Here is a 19,380-nt window from a genome sequence, read left to right as displayed (position 1 = left end):
CTGGAAGGCAGGTGGAAACTTGGGGGCGGGATGGAGGGACAGGCAAGCTCCAAACGCAGATGCAGCCCAGCCACCAGGTTGTCCACAGCCCTGTGAGACCCTGAGCAGAGGACCCAGCAAAGGCGTGCCTAGACTCGGGAGAAGCAATGTGTTGTTTCTGGCTGTTGCACCCGTGGCAACAGGCAGCAGAAGACAAGCAACATGACTGCCTCTTGGGTTATTCCAATTCTCACTGTAGTTACCAGAATTTTGCCACTCAAAAAATGCTTATGTTGGGGCGCCTGGGTGGCTTAGTCGGCTGAGCGTCCAACTTCGGCTCAGCTTGTGATTCCGTGGTTCATGAGTTCGAGTCTGGCGTCGGGCTCTGTGCTGATAGCTCAGAGCCCAGAGCCTGCTTCAGATTCTGGATCTCCTCTCTCTGCCCACCCCCACCTTGCACTCTGTCTCTGTCTCTCAAAAATGAATAAAAAAGTTAATTTTTAAAAATGCTTACGTTTAGTTAATTTGGTGATATTCTGTGCTTCTGTATACACTGAAGAGAAAATCTGACAGCCGAAATACAGATCTGTCCTGAGATTTGTTTGAATTCTGGGAAATTCACTTGTAAGACAGCATTAGAAAATATGAGAGGCTAAATAAAAAAACTATGAGATCGGAGCATAACCAAATGAAACAAAAACATTACTGAGGGGAGACAATGTAAACAATAACAAAATCGTGCCCCACACAAGGCTAACCCTGAACGGACTTTTGCTGATGCTGAGCTGACGTTGAGCGGGGCAGTAATGAGTCAGTTACAATGATGAATTCACTATGTGCTCAAAGGTGGGGCCACTGGCAGGTGATTAGGTCATGAGGGTGGGGCCCCCACGAATGGGATTAGCGCCCTTATATGTTAGAGACCCCCAGAGAGCTCTCATCCTTCTGCCAAGTGAGGACACAATGAGTAGACGTCATGGAGGAAACAGGAAGTGGGTCCTCACCCGATCCCAAATCTGCCAGTGCCTGGATCTCGGACTTCTAGCTCCCAGAGCCGCGAGAAATAAACGTGACGTTTAAGCTGCCCCATCTGTTGTATGTTGCCACAGCAGCGTGAAAGGACTCAGACACCACCCCGAGTCACGTCGTCGTTTATTCTGTCACGTTGGGTGCTTAGAAATAAGTAAAATCTGGGGTGCCTGGGTGGCTCGGTTAGTTGAGCGCCCAAGCCTCAATTTTGGCTCAGGTCACCATCCCACAGGCGTGAGGGCTTGAGTCCTGTATCGGGGATCCACACCCAGCGTGGAGGCTGCTTAACATTCTTTCTCTCTTGCTCTCTTTCTCTCTCTCTCTGCCCGCCCCCCCCCCCAAGAAAAGAAAGAAGCAAAATCTAATCATCAGGCTCTCAATGTCAGCATTTTAGATATGTGGAGCCAGAGGATTCTGTTACGGGGCTGTGCTGTGCACCGGAGGCTGCTGAGTGTCCTCTCTGGCCTCCACCCGCTAGGTGCCAGCACCAGCTCCCACCCGCCATGGTTCTGACGATCAAAAACGTCTCCAGACTTTGCCAAACGGTCCGAACTACAAAAGTGCTGCTGGCCGAGAACACTTCTGGAGAAGAAAAACCAGCACGTTGTGTTTGCAATGGAAACGAAAATGCACGGACAGAGTCGTACGCGGTGTGCCGCTAGCTCACAGGTGTCGCTTAAGGCCGCGGCCAAGCCCCCACAAGAGATCGCTGAAAACGCAGCCTAAGAGCTGGGCTTTTCCTAACAGGCTGCGTCCAATCTTCCCACAAGATCACCGGTATGTTCATCAGAAAGTGAAACGCGGAGTTCTTCCTTCAGCAGTCAGATCTCTTTTGGTTTCTACGGAGAAAGTGTTTCGAGATGATGCACCTGCAAGAAGCTGCTTCTCGTTCCCCAGCCCCAAGCGTCTGATAAACACACGTGTCTGCACATGTGACCGCACGGGACCGCGGAGCAGGGGACACGACATCCGTAAGACACCAGGGACTGGGGGCAATTTTTGTCAGTCCGCTCCTCTTTCTCTTTACGCACCATCCTCAGCTTTCCTATCATGGACCAATTTTTCTAAGTTTATAAGTCAGGATAAGGCTTTCCCAACACAGTGTTAACTTTTTAAAGGCTTTCTGACTTGTAAGCAGCTGAGAAAAGAAAACAGAAACCAGCCGTGGCCTGCAAGAGAACCAGGTGAAATGTCACGTGGTCAACGAGACTTGCCCTATGTCCCCCCAAGTGCTCTACCTGAGCTGTATAGTTTAATTAAAAAAACCAAAAAACAAAAAACAACCCCCAAAACCCTAGTAATTGGGGGCGGCTGGGTGGCTCAGTTAGTTAAGCATCCAACTCTTGATTGCGGCTCAGGTTATGGCCTCACGGTTGCGGGACTGAGCCTTACGTCGGGCTCTGCGCTGAATGTGGGGCCTGCTCAAGATTCTCTCTCCCTCGGCCCCTCTCCCGTTCTCTCTCTAAAAAAAGCAAAACAAAAGAAAAACAAATCCTAGTAGCTGGATCAATTACCCTACACACAACTGAACACCTAACTAGCTTTTCAATGATTGTTTCTTCAGGGCGCCTGCCTGGGTGGCTCCATCAGCTGGGCAGCCGACTCTTGGTTTCGGCTCAGGTCACGATTGCACGGTTTGTGAGTTCGAGCCCTGTGGTGGGCTCTGTGCTGATGGTGTGGAGCCTGCTTGGGATTCCCTCTGTCCCTCCCTTGCTCACACAGGCTCGCTCTCTCTCTCTCTCTCTCTCTCTATACATATATATACACACACACATACACACACATACACATAAATGTATAAAAATTAAATGACTGTTCCTTTAATTTTTTTTAATGTTTATTTTTGAGAAAGAGAGACAGAGTGCAAATGCGGGAGGGGGAGAGAGAGAGAGAGAGAGAGACAGACAGACAGACAGACAGACACAGAATCTGAAGCAGGCTCTGAGCTGTCGGCACAGAGCCTGATGCAGGGCTCAAACTCAGGAACAGAGAGATCATGACCTAGGCTGAAGTCAGACACTTAACCAACTGAGCCACCCAGGTGCCCCTATTAAATGTTTCTTTTAAAACCTAATGAAAAAAAAAAAAAGAATTTACAGTAACCAGTAAAATGTACATATATATTCTTAGACTATTCAATACAAACATGAGAACACTCTCCGAACTGACCATAAACCTAGCAGCAATATTCGGTCCACTTCAACTCGTCAACGGGTCTGATTACACTGAAATCAAGAGAAACCAACAATTAACTGGGTGCTTAGTTTGCCACCCCTCCAAGCAATGAATGTGAAGGCAGTGGGGGTTGTCTTGAAGGGTTCACTTCACTTTTTTTGACTCCACGGGGCAAATGGCTGAGATTCATTGGCCAAAAGTTACTGTTTTAGACCAACCTCACCAACTTCCACTCATTAAGGGTGGGAAAGAACTTACCTATCCTCTGTTCTCCAAGACAAGATCTAAATCTCACAGATGGATGTTAGAATAAAATGATGGATCTCCCCCCGCTCCCCGAGTTCTGCTGTACAATTTCATATAAAAAAGTGCTCAGGTACTAGAGGCATTCAAGTTCACCGGCTCTGAACACAAGGATGCATTCCCAACACAACGTTTCTTCCTTTTTTTCTATTTTTAAAAATGTTTATTTATTTTTGAGAGAGAAGGAGAGACACAGTGTGAGTGGGGGAGGAGCAGAGAGAGAGGGAGACACAGAATCCGAAGCAGGCTCCAGGCCCCGAGCTGTCAGCGCAGAGCCTAATGCGGGGCTCGAACCCGCGAACCGCGACAACATGACCTGAGCCGAAGTCGGACGCTCAACCAACTGGGTCACCCAGATGCCCCCGCCAACGCAACACTTCTGATTTCAGTGTCAGCAAGGACATTCTGCCTCTCCTGCCACCCGCCTTCCCAGGTGCCATTTTCTGAGGCCATCCATAAGTGAAGACGGAAGGAAGGAGCCCTTGTCCTGTTCTTTACGAAACTCAGTCATAAGCAACGGCTTAGGCAGTAGGAGTTTCAATGGTAGTGATACCATTTCTCAAGTCCCCCATTCCTGCCTTCGCTTAAACGTGAAATGGCTCTTGCGGATGGAAAAGATTTGTAAGGCAAGGCTGTGGACTCCTTAACATGAGCTGCTCTACATTTCCACAATTTCTAGTCAAGGACAGGACGGCCTGAGTTCTCTGTATCAGACGACAGAGATTCAATTTACACGAATGGTTCAGCTCTATTTCTTGCTCTTCTGTTTTTAACGTGGTAAAATATACATCACGTATAATTTACTATCATAACCTTCCGATGTACAATTCACCGTCACTGAGTACATTCACGCTGTTGAGCAACCATCCCCCCATCCATCTCCAGAACTTTCTCATCTTCCCACACCGGAACTGTGTCCCCACTGAACACTCACTCCACATTTCCCCCTCCCCCTGGTCCCTGGCACCCACTCTTCTGTCCACTGTTTGTCTTTGTGAGCCGGACTCCTCCAGCTTTTTAACGTACATGCTTCAAGGTCACACAAGTGGAACCGTCTGAAACCACCAGTTTGATTTTAAGGGGAAGGAAAAGCACACCGGGGCCACAGGTCATTTCTCGTGGGTCCTCGTGACCCCGTCGCATCCACTTTCCAGAAGGACAGATACACGTGGATGCTCATGCCCCTCAGAGGAGGCTGTGGGCGCCACACTCACCGGGCCAATTCAGCGTGGCCCACGTGTGCCACTTTTCAAGGCCTTTCCCGCCACTCGTACTTCTGCCGAAATAACAATCCCACAAGGAACGAACCCCCCGACTTCACCTCGCCCTGGCTCCCTCCATCAAACACTCAGATATCTGAAGCGAGAACACAGGTAAAGGCACATTTCACACGGGGGTGGGGTGGGGCTGAACAGTTTCCAGAGGCCTTGTGACATCGCGAATCACATCTCAGCCCTAACGCTTGCTGTGCACTTTATTCAACTGTCAGCACTGTGTGTTGTTTCCTACGTGCTCCTCCCGGGAAAGAAAGGTCTGCGGAGAGGCCGGGAAGCCTTCACACTGCAAAGCAGCAGCTCACGTCACCCAAGCATGACTGAATCCTATACCGGAACTTACCGAAATCCCACTGCAAATAACAACGCGCACAAATGGTCTGCCCGGCATTTTCTGTGCGTAAGGAGATGGTGTAAGAGGGGGTGATAGAACAAAGTTCTGGGTGTCTGCCATATTCAAGGTATGGTGTTTAGAAATACTAGGGATTAAACAAATTCACACACAACCTGTCTTTAAGCTATTTAGTAAGACATCTACGCAAACAACGAAGGGCTCCAATAGTTAAGCCCCCGAAAGTATTATGGACAGCCTCCAACTCCTGAGAAGGGAAGGTCTGGCAGAGGGGAAACACAATTCCTGCTGATGAAGATGAGGTTGGGGGAGAAACATGGGAATAGGAAGAGAAAAGCTGCACAGGAGCCGTGTGTGTGTGTGTGTGTGTGTGTGTGTGTGTGCGCGCGTGTGTGTGCGCATGTGTATGCACGCACGCACGCGTGCCTGAGGGGGCTGCTATCCAAGAACGATTTTGACCTTTTATGATCTACCAAATGCTCCCCTAGACCCAGCGCAGGAAGACCACCATCTGTGATAAGCTGGTGTCTATGAAACGCCATCGATGTCTATTATGTCGGGTAGAAGCCGGCCTATGTCCTCTCTCCACTCTGGAAGAACACTTTTAGCAGGCGCATGAGGTCTGTGCTGGCTGCAATAAAGTCAGGGTCAAAGCATGGGATTCATGCAGGATTCAGGGGGCCTGGTGGCTAAGAGCCAGAAACTCTGATTTCTAATCATAATGCCATCGCTTTCTAACTCCAGGTTGGCGGCCAGGTCACAGGAGTCCGTTTCTCATCTCCAAACTGAGGATAGCAATAGCCCCTATGCCTGGAAGAGGCTGCGAGGGTTAAACGTTTTTCTGTAAATTCTCAGAGCAGGGCCTCCTGCACAGTAGAGATCCAGAATGTGGTAGCTCGTCCTCCCATCCAGCTGACTGTGTGCATCCCCAAAGAGCGACCAAAACGGGCCTTCTGGAGGGATCGGCAGGACACCCCACCCTCACTAAATGGACTCAGAGCTGCTCTCCTGGGAACAGTTAATCGGTGATCTCCAAACCCGCAAGCGGAACTTCTAAAACCCGTCGAAGAAAGCACGATGCACAGAGGCCTCACGGTGTGTATTCCTTTCCTAACATGGATGCGTTGGAGATACAAGACAACTGTTTGGTCTTTTCTTTTCTTTTCTTTCTTTCTTTCTTTCTTTTCTTTTCTTTTTTCTTTTCTCTCTTTCTCTCTTTCTTTCTTTCTTTCTTTCTCTCTCTCTCTCTTTCCTCCCTCCCTCCCTCCCTTCCTTTCTCTTCTTTCTCCTTTCTTCCTTTCTTCCTTCCTCTCTTTCTCTCTCTCTTTCTTTTTTCTTTCTTTCTTAATATTTTTCATGTTTTTATTTATTTTTGAGAAAGAGTGTAAGCAGGGGAGGGGCAGAGAGAGGAGGAGACACAGAACCAGAAGCAGCCTCCAGGCTCTGAGCTGTCAGCATAGAGCCCGACGCGGGGCTTGAACTCACAAACAGTGAGATCATGACCTGAGCCGAAGTCGGATGCTTAACTGACTGAACCACCCAAGCGCCCCAACACAAGGCAACTTTCAACACCTCACCGGTTCGGGAACAGCATCTGTTTCCAGCCCCAGTTCTGAGAACTCCCATGGATGCTCTCCAACCGCTCCAGTTCTAGAATAAAAGAAAGCTTTGGGGGCCCTGGGACAGCTCCTTGGCCTCAAACACATGGAGAAACAAAGCAAAAAATAACCCCCCAAACAGAGGGGTTCTTAATTAGGGCAGTTGTGTTTACTTTGTTGCCTGGCCCAGTTGTGACATGATGCCCCTTAACTGGCTGATCTGAGCTGTTCAGTGCACGGGGAAGGCCCCAGCACTCCCTGGTTGAGCTGCTCCCAGACCAGAGCGGTGGAGGCAGGAGCGGTGGAGACCTGAGCGGTGGAGACCAGAGCGGTGGAGGCGGGGTGGTGGAGACCCAAGAGTGTGGCCCATGGCGTGTCTGTGGTGCCTGCGAGGGGAAGCATGCCAGCACATGCAGCGATCTGGGCAGAAGAGCCTTCGAGAAACCGAAGGCGAGTTTCTTCATTTTGCGATGTGATTGCAAGGTGGCAGAAACTCCTATTCACCACGGCTCCCTTCCCAAATTAGTTCAAAGTTCAGCCGCAAGAGAAATATTGTTTAAGGGTTTCGTTTTATTTAGCAGGGAGAGGGCTGCCCCAAACATCAAGCTGGAACTGCCACTTGATTACCTTGAAGATATGACCACAAGGGACCTATATGGGAGCTGGCCTTGTCCCCAGATAGAGAGCAAAGCACACAGGCATTAAAGGACGTAATTAGGTCCTAATCTGATACCATTACAGGGGAAAGTTTCTCTGTTAACAATCTGCCCCATTATGAAATAGTCTCTTAAAATCTTTTAAAGCAGCCCTTTTTCTCCAGGGATGGAAGAAAAGCTTGTGTCATTTCTCGTCCCTATTAGCCTGTTGGCGTGGATGCTGGAAGAATCCATTGGGTTCAAGTAATCTGGAAAAGACTCAGGTCTCTGGGACCTGTCTCTCTGCAGCCCAAGGACCAAGAGCCAGAGCCACCAGCAAATCTGTTGGCAATGACCTCATCATCCAAAAGGCACGTTCTCTCTTTCTTCGTGGACATTCTGGCGTCAACGCAGTGGGTCTTAACTTGCTGACTACTTCCCCCAGGACGTCTTCCTCCCTTCAAACGGGAACTGGGTTTACTTTTATTTTACAATCAGTGGTCAGTTTAAGAGGAAATTTTTTTTTTAGTTAAAAATGTTTTTTTCACGTTTGTTTATTTTTCAGGGAGAGAGACAGAGCACGAGCAGGAGAGGGGCAGAGAGAGGGAGACGCACAATCGGAACCAGGCTCCAGGCTCTGAGCTGCCAGCTCCGAGCCTGACATGGGGCTCGAACTGACGGACCATGAAATCATGACCTGAGCCAAAGTCGGATGCTTCACGGACAGACCCACCACCCACGTGCCCCAAATTTTTAATGCACGTATTAACATTTACATACAATCCTTTTCTAAAACCTGCTTGGGGACCAGCTTATTTTGGAGATGAAACAGACTGGTCTTATCACTTTGCATTACTTCTTTCTCCCACGTGACTGTAATTAAGCCAACGTGTAGCTGTTGAAATACTTCGCTGTTCAATGACAAGAGGGTTCAATGAATTACGGCATTTACGGTTTGACCCCAATTATAGGCAAATATACACATGGAAAACGGTGGGGGGGGGGAATACATGAAAACATGAACAGTGGTTTCATCTTGACCGCTTTCTTTCTAGACTTACCATCGTTTACCAGTGAGCATACGTATATATTATTTCATAGTAATAAAAGATACCTAAAGAAAAGATTTTCCACTCATCTCACAGTTATTTACTTATTTGCACTCAGATGGCCCAAACCTATACATCAAATCAAACAACTATTATTTTATTACCAGAGTCACGACCAACAATACTACCATTTAAATACGGGAATAAACCAGGGGAATGAGGTGAAGTCCCGAAAAGAATACTTCATGACCGGGGAAAACATCCACGATGCAGAGTTAGATACAAAAAAAGCAGGTTTCAAATGCACACGATGATAAATTTTGTTTTGTATCCACACGTGCGCACGCACGCGCCCACACACACAAATGGAAGAGAACCCTCCCAAAGAGTCTCACATCTAGTCCTGGGGGTGGAATTTTGCTAGATTTATCTCCCTATGTGCGCTTTTTGTATTTTCCAAATTTTCTCCTATGCACATGAACTGTTTTCACATTCATTAAAATGTAATTAAAACCTGGCACAGAGTCTCCAGAAATAATCTGCATGAGAAAAGACTCCGCGCTTCTAAGAAGGAAATGAGGCTTCAGGGTGGGGAGGACAGAGAGGAGGGGCTCTCTTCGTAGAAACATAATGCTGCTCTCTTCACGGAATAAAAAACATCCCCGGGTGAGGCATTCAGAAAGGGTCCTTTCTGTGCTTAGCCGCCCTTCTGGGTTAATTAATGGCTTGCCGGGGCCTTCAAGTGCACGTCAAAGGCAGATGCTGACGTGACAGGAAAGGCGTCCAGTCCTTGGCCCTCGGGGTTACCTCCAAAACCATCTGTGTGCCTCCCAAGTGGCCACGGAGTCCTGTCTCAAACTCTGTGCACTTGCCACTGTATTTGCTTACACATCTCTCTCTGCCTGTCCAGGAGGAAGTCTTCCTAAAAGTGCCCAATCTAGTAACAGCAAACCACTGCTGCTTCTCGCTGTGACGGTGTGCGTCCCAAGACCAACGTACAATCTCCCTTTTCTATTCTTCCCCCCCTCCAGACTAAAATGCAAGCTCATGCACCCAAGATTTCCGAGCAGACTGCCTTGGAGACATAACAGTACTCTTTTTCTAATGACTTTGGTTTAAGCCAACACTTCCAATTAATCTGTACATCGATTTACAAATTTAATTATCTTCAAGACTGAGAAGTTGGAAACCGCTTCTCTACAACGTACACTAGGCCCTCCAACAGATTTTAGGAAGACATACAGGCTGGCTATGCGATCTCTTAACACACTCTGATTTTCACCCACTTACACAGGATTTACTTTGGCCTTTAGAGCTCCCTTTCCTGTGTTAGGGAGTCATGGGCTCATATAACGTGGCCTCTGGAGTTTTGAAAAATAAACCCCGTGGCTTTCTCTATAAATATAAAAGCAGGCAATGCCTCACCCATTCACGTGGTGTAGAACTCCTAAGTCGTCATATAACAGCATCTTTTCACGTTTCAGTTTAAATGAAGAACAAAAATATAATGAAATAAAAAAAACACTTAGAATATTATGACTCTAAGCATTAGATGAGAATGCAATGATCCTCCTATTTATGTCGGCAAATGTAGAACTACATTTTTGTCATCAAATGCTCTGCAACTTACATTTTCACAGCCACAAGGCTGGTAAGAGTTAGGGGCACCTGTGTGGCTCAGTCAGTTAAGCGTCTGACTTCGGCTCAGGTTATGATCTCATGGTTTGTGGGTTTGAGCCCCGTGTCGGGCTCTGGGCTGACAGCTCACAGCCTGGAGCCTGTTTCGGATTCTGTGTCTCCCTCTCTCTCTGCCCCTCCCCTGCTCATGCTCTGTCTCTGTCTCAAAATTAATAAAAACATTTCAAAAATAAATAAAGAAAAAAGAAAAATTTTAGGGGTGCCTGGGTGGCTCAGTTGGTTAAGCATCCAACTTTGGCTCATGATCTGACGGTTCGGGAGTTCGAGCCCTGTGTCGCGCTCTGTGCTGACAGCTCGGAGCCTGGAGCCTGCCTCGGATTCTGTGTCTTCCTCTCTCTCTGCCTCTCCCCTGCTCGTTCTCTCTCTCGCTCTCTTTCTCTCTCAAAAATAAATAAATAAGCATTTAAAAAAAAACAGGCTGGTAAGATTTAAAATTCAAAATAAAGCACTGACAGGAATAGTGAGTGGGTGTGGCCAATCTCGGTACTACTGACATTTGGGACCAACTAAGTCTCTGTGGTGGGGACTCTCCTGAGCACCGTCGGAGGCCCAGCAGCATCCCTGGCCTCTGCCCACTAGATGCCAGTAGCGCCCTCCCCCTGAAAAATGTGTCCACGTGTGGCCAAGTGTCCTCCCCGCTCCCTACCGCCCTGGGGAGGGGTGAGGGGCTGCCTCTGACTGAGAACCTTCCGGTTAGGGCCACTTCTCATTACATGGCAGGAAGGCCCCCAAATTCCTAAAAGTCTTCGCTCCCTGAACACGGGCAGCGCCTCTGCTAAGTGACCACAGCTTGGCATCTGTCTGAACCCGGCCATGGGCCCTCCAGAACCGCACTTCCAGATTACTCCAGTTCAAAAAGCACAAGTCAGAAGAGGGAGAAATAAAACAGGTGCGTTCCTCCAGGCGCCGGTCAGCCGACTGCGGCCCGCAGGCCACACCCCACCTGCTGCTTCCCCTCGCGGGGCCTGCGAGCTACAAAGAGGTTTTACATTTCTAAATGGTTGAAAAGGAAATCAAAAGAATCATATTTTATGACCCATGAAATTGAGAGGACATTCAAATTCCAGTGTCCATAAATAAAGTTTTATTGGCACTCAGCCACGTTCACTCATTTACGGGTGATCGATAGCTCCTTTTACACAAGAGCACAGTTGAGTGGCTGTGACAGAGACTGGCTGGCCCTCAAAGCCTAAACTATTTACTCTCGTCCCTGACAGAAAATGCTGCCCCTGCTCCCCGTTTCCCTGCTCCACCGAAGACGACAACCGCCTTGTCTGTTCCCAGCTTGAAAGCTACCTGTCTGCTAAGCGGAGGTGATGCCCCCAACCGTGGATGCTCTCATGAACAAACCAACCGCTTTCAAAGTGAGAGCAGGTGGGGCACCTGGGTGGCTCCTTCCCTTCAGCGTCCAGAGCCTGGAGCCTGCTTCGGATTCTGTGTCTCCCCTTCTGTCTGCCCCCACCCCCCCTCAAAAATAAATAAAAAAGTTTAAAAAATTAAAATATTAAAAGTAAGAGCAGGAAAACACCATTGCCACGGTCAGCTGTGAATGGCTTTCAAAGGAGCACACGTGTAGAAATTAGGTAAATCTAAGAGAGCTTATGATTGATTAGTTGTCACTTTCTGACACACAGCACCCAACACACAGAAAGGGGATGTGATTCACAGATGATTCCCAATCTTACTCATGCACGATAGGTACTGTGGTCAGTACTCAACAGAGCGCCTTTCCTCGCAATCATCCCAAATGACCACGCGCATCTTACAAACTTCCCAATGAATTATCAAAGGCTACCAAAAAAAACACACAAAACACACCAAAACAAAAAACCCAAAGCCCAAAGTCATCTATAAAGCTCAAAACCAGTGCATCATACACGGCAGGAATTCAATGTATGCTCCATTCAATGGAACCTTGTGTTCCCTAAGTACGGAGTTAAATCCCAGTCAAAACACTGATGACCAGCAGACCTCTCCCAGCTTCTCTCTGACATTCAGAAGATGATTCAACTACATTTCAAAAAATACTCATGGAAAAGCCTGGCGGTTCACCACAATTCTAAACACGGTTACCATACGACCTAGCAATTCTCCTCTCTGATATATACCCAAGAGAAATGGAGACAGACGTCTGCACAAAAACTTGTACCCAAACGTTCAGAGCAGCATTATTCATAACTGAAAGGGAAATGCAACTCAAATGTCCACCGACTGATGGATCAACAAACGACGTGGTACAACCCTACGATGGAATATTCTTCGGCCATTAAGAAAGACTCGTGCTGCAACATGGATGAACCCTGAAAATATATTAGGTTAAAGCCAATCACAAGCTCAACTTAATTAACATTTTACAAATTTTTGTTTATTTTGAGAGAGCACGCGCACATACAAGTGGGAGAAGGACAGAGAGAGGGAGAGAGAATCCCAAGCAGGCTCCACACCGTCAGTGCAGAGCCTCATCTGGGGCTCAAACTCATGAACCGTGAGATCATGACCTGAGCTGAAACCAAGAGTCGGACGCTTAACTGACTGGGCCATCCAGGTGCCCCTACAAATTTACGTTCTCATTAGCAAACAATAATTTTCAAATATTTGAGTAAAATATCAAGATTCTTATACATTTAGGGACTCCTGGGTGGCTCAGGTGGTTAAACGTCCTACTTTGGCTCACGTCATGATCCCATGGATGGTGAGTTCAAGCCCCACGTCGGGCTATGTGCTGAATGAAAGCACAGGGCCCACTTCAGATCCTCTGTTCCCATGTCTCTCTGCCCCTCCCCTACTCGTGTGCACATGTGCTCCCTCTCTCTCAAAAATAAACATTTAAAGAAGTATATTAAAAAAATTTTTAAAGATTCTTACATGTTCACTTTGTTAAACAGTTTTGCATTACCTGGTTTTAAACAAAAAAATACCTCAAAAAGATTCTTCAGTTAAATCTAGGACTAGGATCACTTTAGTTCCAATTGCGTTTTTTTTAAAGCAATAAGCAAAAGTCTTGCCCAAATTTCCATCTTTATGTATTTAAGATTGTAAAGGTTCTGTGGGTTTTATTATTTTTACGAAGAATAGAGAAAGACCAAATTGTAAATATGAAAAGTAAATAACACAGGAAACACCAAAAAGTAAATAATAAAATCAAACCCTAAAATCCCACCTACCAAACAATGACAACTTTTGTAGAACTGGCCATCAGGTTTAGTTTGGCATATGGGCTTCCACTCTTGGCGTCTGTTTGATTTGCTCTCCTAGAAATTTTATCTTCTCCTAGATATGTAAGTAATAACCCCATGCTGTTCTAATAAGTTTCAAGGTTAACCAGCTAGTCAATTTGCAGATACAAACAAATTACATTAAGAAACTAATAAAGTCCAGGGGCGCTTGGCTGGCTCAGTCAGCAGAGCACGGGACTCTCGATCTCAGGACTGTAAATGTGAGCCCCACGTTGGGTAGAGACATTACTTAAAAAAAATAAAATTAGGGGCGCCTGGGTGGCTCAGTCAGTTAAGTGTCTGACTTCGGCTCAGGTCATGACCTCAAGGTTAACGTGTTTGAGCCCCTCGCTGGGCTCTGTGCTGACAGCTCAGAGCCTGCAGCCTGCTTCGGATCCTGTATCTCCCTTTCTCTCTGCCCCCCCCCCAATAAATAAAAATTAAAATGTTTTTAATAAATAAAAATAAAAATAAAAAATCTTACAAAAAATAAACCAATGAAGCACAAAATTAAGATACAGGAGACAAAAACGTATATCCGTGTGCCTGATTATAATGCATCTTTTGGCTTAATTTTAATTCACAATGCTGACACTGGTCTTAGAAGGTGTCATGCTCTCCTGGTAAGACCCAGAAAAGTTTAGAAGAGCTGGTTCAGTATCCAAAATTCATTGAAGGCAATAAAAGGCGAATTCATCATTTAGAATTAACCATATAGCCTGTAACGATTTCGTGGTGTTCCATCTACTGCCTTCAATGTCAGCAAGGAGGAGCCCCTGCAACTTGAAAACATGCCACTTTAGAACAGACAGTGTCCAGTTCTGGCACCTTCCACTTCTCCAAGGGGCTTCAGGTGAAAGGACAAAGACCCAACAGCATGTGGGTTGCTCACCTTTACGGTGACTTCATGTGTAGACCTCGGGACCAGTGAGCTCCCCAGCATCCGATCAGATAAACTGCCAACTGGCCGCTGGGACCTGCCTGGGGAGAAACGAGAAGATTTGAAGAAAAAAGTTAAAATTCTTTGGGAATGATTCACCTCTGGCCTCTCCTACTTCTTCTTTGTTTTCTTTTTCAAATCGGTGACATTGTTTTCCTTTTAAATCTCAGCTCAAACGAAACACATTTTATGACGTTATAATCTCCATCTTCCACTTGAACATAGACTATGCAGTTTTACCTGCAAAGTGAAAGAGGGGAAGGAGAATGGCCAGTCGGTACTGAACTCGTAGAAATCCTGGAAGGAAAGTCTCTAAGGAAATAATCAGTTTTGGTTCAGACAATGCTACTGCTCTCCTTAAATGATAATCAATGCCTATCTGAAATACCTTTGTTTTAGGAACTGTGTCATATGCAACCAGGAAACTAAACCGTACACACCTCTAAGAGAAGAAAACACGATTTAAGGAAACTTTATAGACATTGTTCACACTGACGTTTGTAACGGTCTTGCACGCATGTCCATGGGGTACACCCTCGGCTATACTGTGCTCATCAACACACAGGAGTAACATTACAATCTCTTTTTTCCCTGGGGTGCCTCGGTGGCTCAGTCGGTTAAGCATCTGACTTTGGCTCGGGTCATGATCTTGTGGTTCGTGGGTTCGAGCTCCGCGTCGGGCTCTGTTCGGACGGCTCAGAGCCCGAAGCCTGCTTTCTCGGTCTCCTCCTCTCTCTGTCCCTCACCCGTTCATGCTCACTCGTGCGCTCACTAACTCTCTCTCTCTCTCTCATGAACATTAAAAAAATTAAAAAACAAAAAAAGAATCTTTTTTTCCCTTTGGCTTCCCTAAAGTAAAGCAAAAGAAAAGCATATGGATTCAAAGCGTCTCGATGTATCCATTACTGTTTCCATACATTTCAATTCCACCCGAATGCCACCATTCGCGATTCTCAAGAAGCCAGATGTACAGCTCATAAGGGGACTTCGTATCAAAATCTTGTTTGTACTTTTCAGTCAATATAAACACTACACAGTCAACCAGAATTTATGGAACAGTATTTACCTTCTTCCTCATGAAATTTCTTTGGTTGTGAATGGATCCAGCCTCCTACATTTAAATTACCTACTATAGTCTATAAGCTCAAAATCTAAGGAAATTAGCTGCCCGCTATTTTCTCTAAATTCTTGTTCAATCACCTCAAGTGATAATAAAAAGGTGCCAGGGTTAAATATAATTCAATTCCACAAGTGAAGCTATGAGTAATGGTGTTTCTTATTAGTGAATGCAGAGCCTTGTAAAATGTTTTAAGGAAACTCAAGTAAATTAGTCCCACTGAGTCATGTTTATAGCTATGCTGTTCAAAGAAAGGAGGCTAAAACGATTTTATAGGTAGGTTCACAGGCCGTTACGTTTCATTACAGTACATTTAAAAAAAGTCATAAGGATATGTAAGATAAAAGTAATAATGAGGGCAATTTTAAAAAACCTACCACAGGGGGCGCCTGGGTGGCTCAGTCGGTTGAGCATCCAACTCTTGATTTCGGCTCAGGTCACGATCTCATGGCAGGGAGATCAAACCCTGTGTCAGACTGCACTGAGTGTGGACCCTACTTACGATTCTCTCTCTCCCTCTCCCCCTGCCCCTCCCCTGCTCACACACTCCCCCTCTCAAAAACAAAACAAAACAAAACAAAACAAAAAACCTACCACCGAAGAAGAGAGATTCAAATAAAATCCCCTTACAACTCTCTGAATAGGAATTATTCACCAGAGTGAAGCAGGCATCAAGGGATATTGATTCTGCTTATAAGATACAAATACATTTCGTTCTGAAAACACTTCTGTAGTAGAAATAAAACAGGACAATATTCCTTATAGTACCTGAAGCAGAAACCAAATTATTAGTTTAGGGATTGAGTTGAAAATTACCACAGGGGGAAAAAAATAGCCTTATGATGAAACTGCTGAATACCACAAAGTATCAAAATGTGAGCAGATGTCACCACAATAAGCCCCAAATTGCTCGGGAATTAAAACGCTAAAATCCGTAATAATTCAATAAGTAATTAATATATAAACAGCTCTTATTACAAGCTGTTCAGAAAAAACCTTTAGAATCAAATTCTTATTTTTTGGTCCAAAACAGATGGTAACTCACAAATTAGTGTCTTGGAATTGAAGATTATCTTTTATATATGTTGTTAGACTCAGTAAGTGTAATTAACATCATCTGTGTGTTACAAACACACAAAATAGGGAAAATATGACTGGTTGAGAACATTCTTCTGCTTATGCAACATGTCAAAATTAATTAGTTTATTGATAGAAACAACAAATTAAGATGATAAAGCCGATCTTCTGATACCTAATCGTAACTGATTTTCCCATTATCGTTACCCAAACGGAACCATTACCAATAATCACCAATGGCAAAAAAGGTTCACGTCCTGCAAAGCCTGTGTGTGAAATGCCAATCATTTTAACCAATGCAACACACAAGGTAACAATAAACGCGAAAAGGACTGCACGATTTTCTGGTTGCTCCTCAGCTCTTGGCAAGGCATGGGGTAGACACATCCTGGCAGTCCGTCCACGTAGGAGGTACAGAGCCTCAAGACATTCACAGTGTTGCACAAACATCCACTCTGTCAAGTCCCAAAACATTTCCGTGGCTCCAAAAGGAAACCTTGTACTCATCAAGCAGTCCCTCTTCTCCTCATACCCTCTCCCGGCTCTGGCAACCTCCAGCCTACCCTCTGTCTCTCTGGCTTTGCCCATTCTGAGCATTTCACACAAATGGAAGAAACAATACCTCCCGTGTCGGGCATCTTTCACTCAGCATCGTGTTTTCAAGGTTCGGCCATGATGCAGCCTGCCCAGGGACCTCATTCCTTTCTGTGGCTGAACGGGATTCTACCGTATGGATGAACTTCATCTTGCTCATCCGTCCGTCAGTTCAAGGGCATCTTGGCTTCTGTGAACGGTGTCGCTATGCACATTCGTGCGCCAAGTGTTGGAGGCCCTGTTTTCCATCCCTTCAGATGTATACCGGGGAGGGGCATTGCCCTATAGCATTCTGCCTTCTTCCTCCTTTGTTGGAGCCGCATCCTCTCCAGGACTGACAGACGCCAACAGGACGGGCAGAGGGAAGGAGTTCAGCGAGCAGGGTCCTGGGGACGGGAGCCGACCGCTAGCCGGGGACAGGCAGGGAGGTCTGCACGAGGAGCAGGGTGCAGGAGGGAGCCCAGGCCCCCACCAGCACGACAGCTACAGCTGGTAAATGGCTCTGCACGGCAAACACCGCGACAAAGAGTGAGTCACTATTTCTCTGCTCGGAGCAAAGCACATTACTCTCCTGTTCAGGATCTCTGCGAAGCGCCAGGCATCAGAGAAACCGGATTTGCTTTGTTTTGCCGCCGCCCCCCCCCCCCCGGCTTTAGCACCCAAGTTCTGACTTCAGACCTGCTCACATTCCTGGGCAGATCCATCAAGGGCCACTTGGGTTGACAATGGTTGCCCAGGTGACTTCGCAGATTTAATACTGAGACTTTGTATGGACCCAGGCACGTAATACTGAATAAAAGCATGCAATTGCTACAGCGTATCCGTACTTTAACACAGTGGTTCTGTCTGGGGCGACTGTGTCTTCCACCCCTGGATATGTTAGGCACGGTCTGCAGACGTTGTCGGCTGTCACAACCGGAGGAGGAGGAGGTCCAATGACCACTACTGGGGAGAGACCAGGGATGCCGCTGGACATCCTAAAACTCACAGGACAGCCTACCCGCAAGAAAGTCTGACTCGCGGCAAGATGTCAATAATGCCAAGGTGGAGAAACTTGAACAAAACAGATTTGAGACTCAGCGAGTTCTTCTCTTCGTGACTCCTAATTTCTACTGTGAAATACTAGAAGGTGAATAACACTTTCAGGCAGGTCTTCGATTCAGAAAGAAGTGTCTAGGGGAAGCTTCCATAGACCATCACAATGCCTCCTTCCTGGTTGCCCGAGTTATAAAACAAAGCCAACAGCCCACATGGATCACTAAGGCAAAGGGACAAAGCATATGTTCTTACTGATCATAAATTAAATGCTTGATTCTATCTCTTGGTAGAATAGAATTCAATTTGCACAATAAAGGGTGTTTTTTGTCTAATTATTTATTTTAAGAGACAGAGCAAGTGGGGGAGGGGTCGAGAGAGAGGGAGAGAGAATCCCAAGTAGCCTCTGCACTGTCAGGGCGAAGCCCAATGTGGGGCTTGAACTCACAAACTGTGAGATCATGATCTGAGCCGAAAGCAAGAGCTGAACATTTAACCCACTGGGTCACCCAGGCGCCCCTTCAACGTGTGTTTATTTTTGAGAGACAGAGCATGAACGGGAGGGGCGGGGGTGGGACAGAGGATCCGAAGCAGACTGTGCGCTGACGGCAGTGAACCCCACATGGGGCTTGAACTCATGAACCGTGAGATCATCACCTGAGCCAAAGTCGGACGCCTAACTGACTAAGCCACCCAGGCGCCCTGTCGATGGCGGCTGTTTTTTAAACTGCCCATGGAGCAGGACAGAGGCCTCCTACCGACAGCCAGCACCGCCTGCCAGACACGTGAGGAAGGCACCACGGAAGCAGGTAACCCCCCAGCCCTGGTGAAACCCTCAGAAAACCGCAGACCCAGGGTGGCCTCTTCAGTGCAACGTCATAGGGGCCCGAGCCAGGCCCACCCTGCTGAGTCACACTGGCATTCCTCAGCCTCGGGACCCAACTCATGGTGAAGGGCAGGTGAGACACCTGACCGGGGCCAGGCGCCCTTCAGCAAGTGCGTGTGATCATTATCCACAGGCTGGGGACGATCACGGGCAGGGCTGCGCCACGGAAGCCTAAAACCAAATGAGCTGGGGAGCCCGACAACTAGAGGTCTGAATGCACCAAAGCGACAGAACGATGTTTTCCGGGCTGTCAGTGCACGTTTGGTCTGCGTCAGCTGAGAAACGGTTCCACGATCCAATCGGATGGGACACACTGGGTTTCGTGAAGTTATTAACAAACAAGAATAGTGGTTCACGCGGAAGTACACCTATCGTCTGCCCAGCTCTGTTCCAAATGCTACAAACTCATTTGATCCTTTATTAA

General features: G+C 46.8%; 1 protein-coding gene across 1 annotated transcript in view; it reads right to left on the bottom strand.

Moving 5' to 3' along the window:
* Positions 1-14,309, bottom strand: part of LOC121021299 (F-box-like/WD repeat-containing protein TBL1X) — a 72,275-nt gene extending 57,966 nt beyond the window's left edge. The window contains exon 1 of the mRNA XM_040461561.1: positions 14,200-14,309. The gene's annotated coding sequence lies outside the window, so the exon portion shown is untranslated. The remainder of the gene's footprint in view (positions 1-14,199) is intronic.
* Between the last annotated feature and the right edge of the window lie 5,071 nt (positions 14,310-19,380).

This window comes from Herpailurus yagouaroundi, unplaced genomic scaffold (assembly GCF_014898765.1).
Source record: "Herpailurus yagouaroundi ecotype Mexico unplaced genomic scaffold, PumYag 293, whole genome shotgun sequence".
Classification (NCBI taxonomy): Eukaryota; Metazoa; Chordata; class Mammalia; order Carnivora; family Felidae; genus Herpailurus; species Herpailurus yagouaroundi.
Note: the sequence above shows the minus strand (reverse complement) of the source record. Positions and strands in the feature narration are given on the sequence as shown.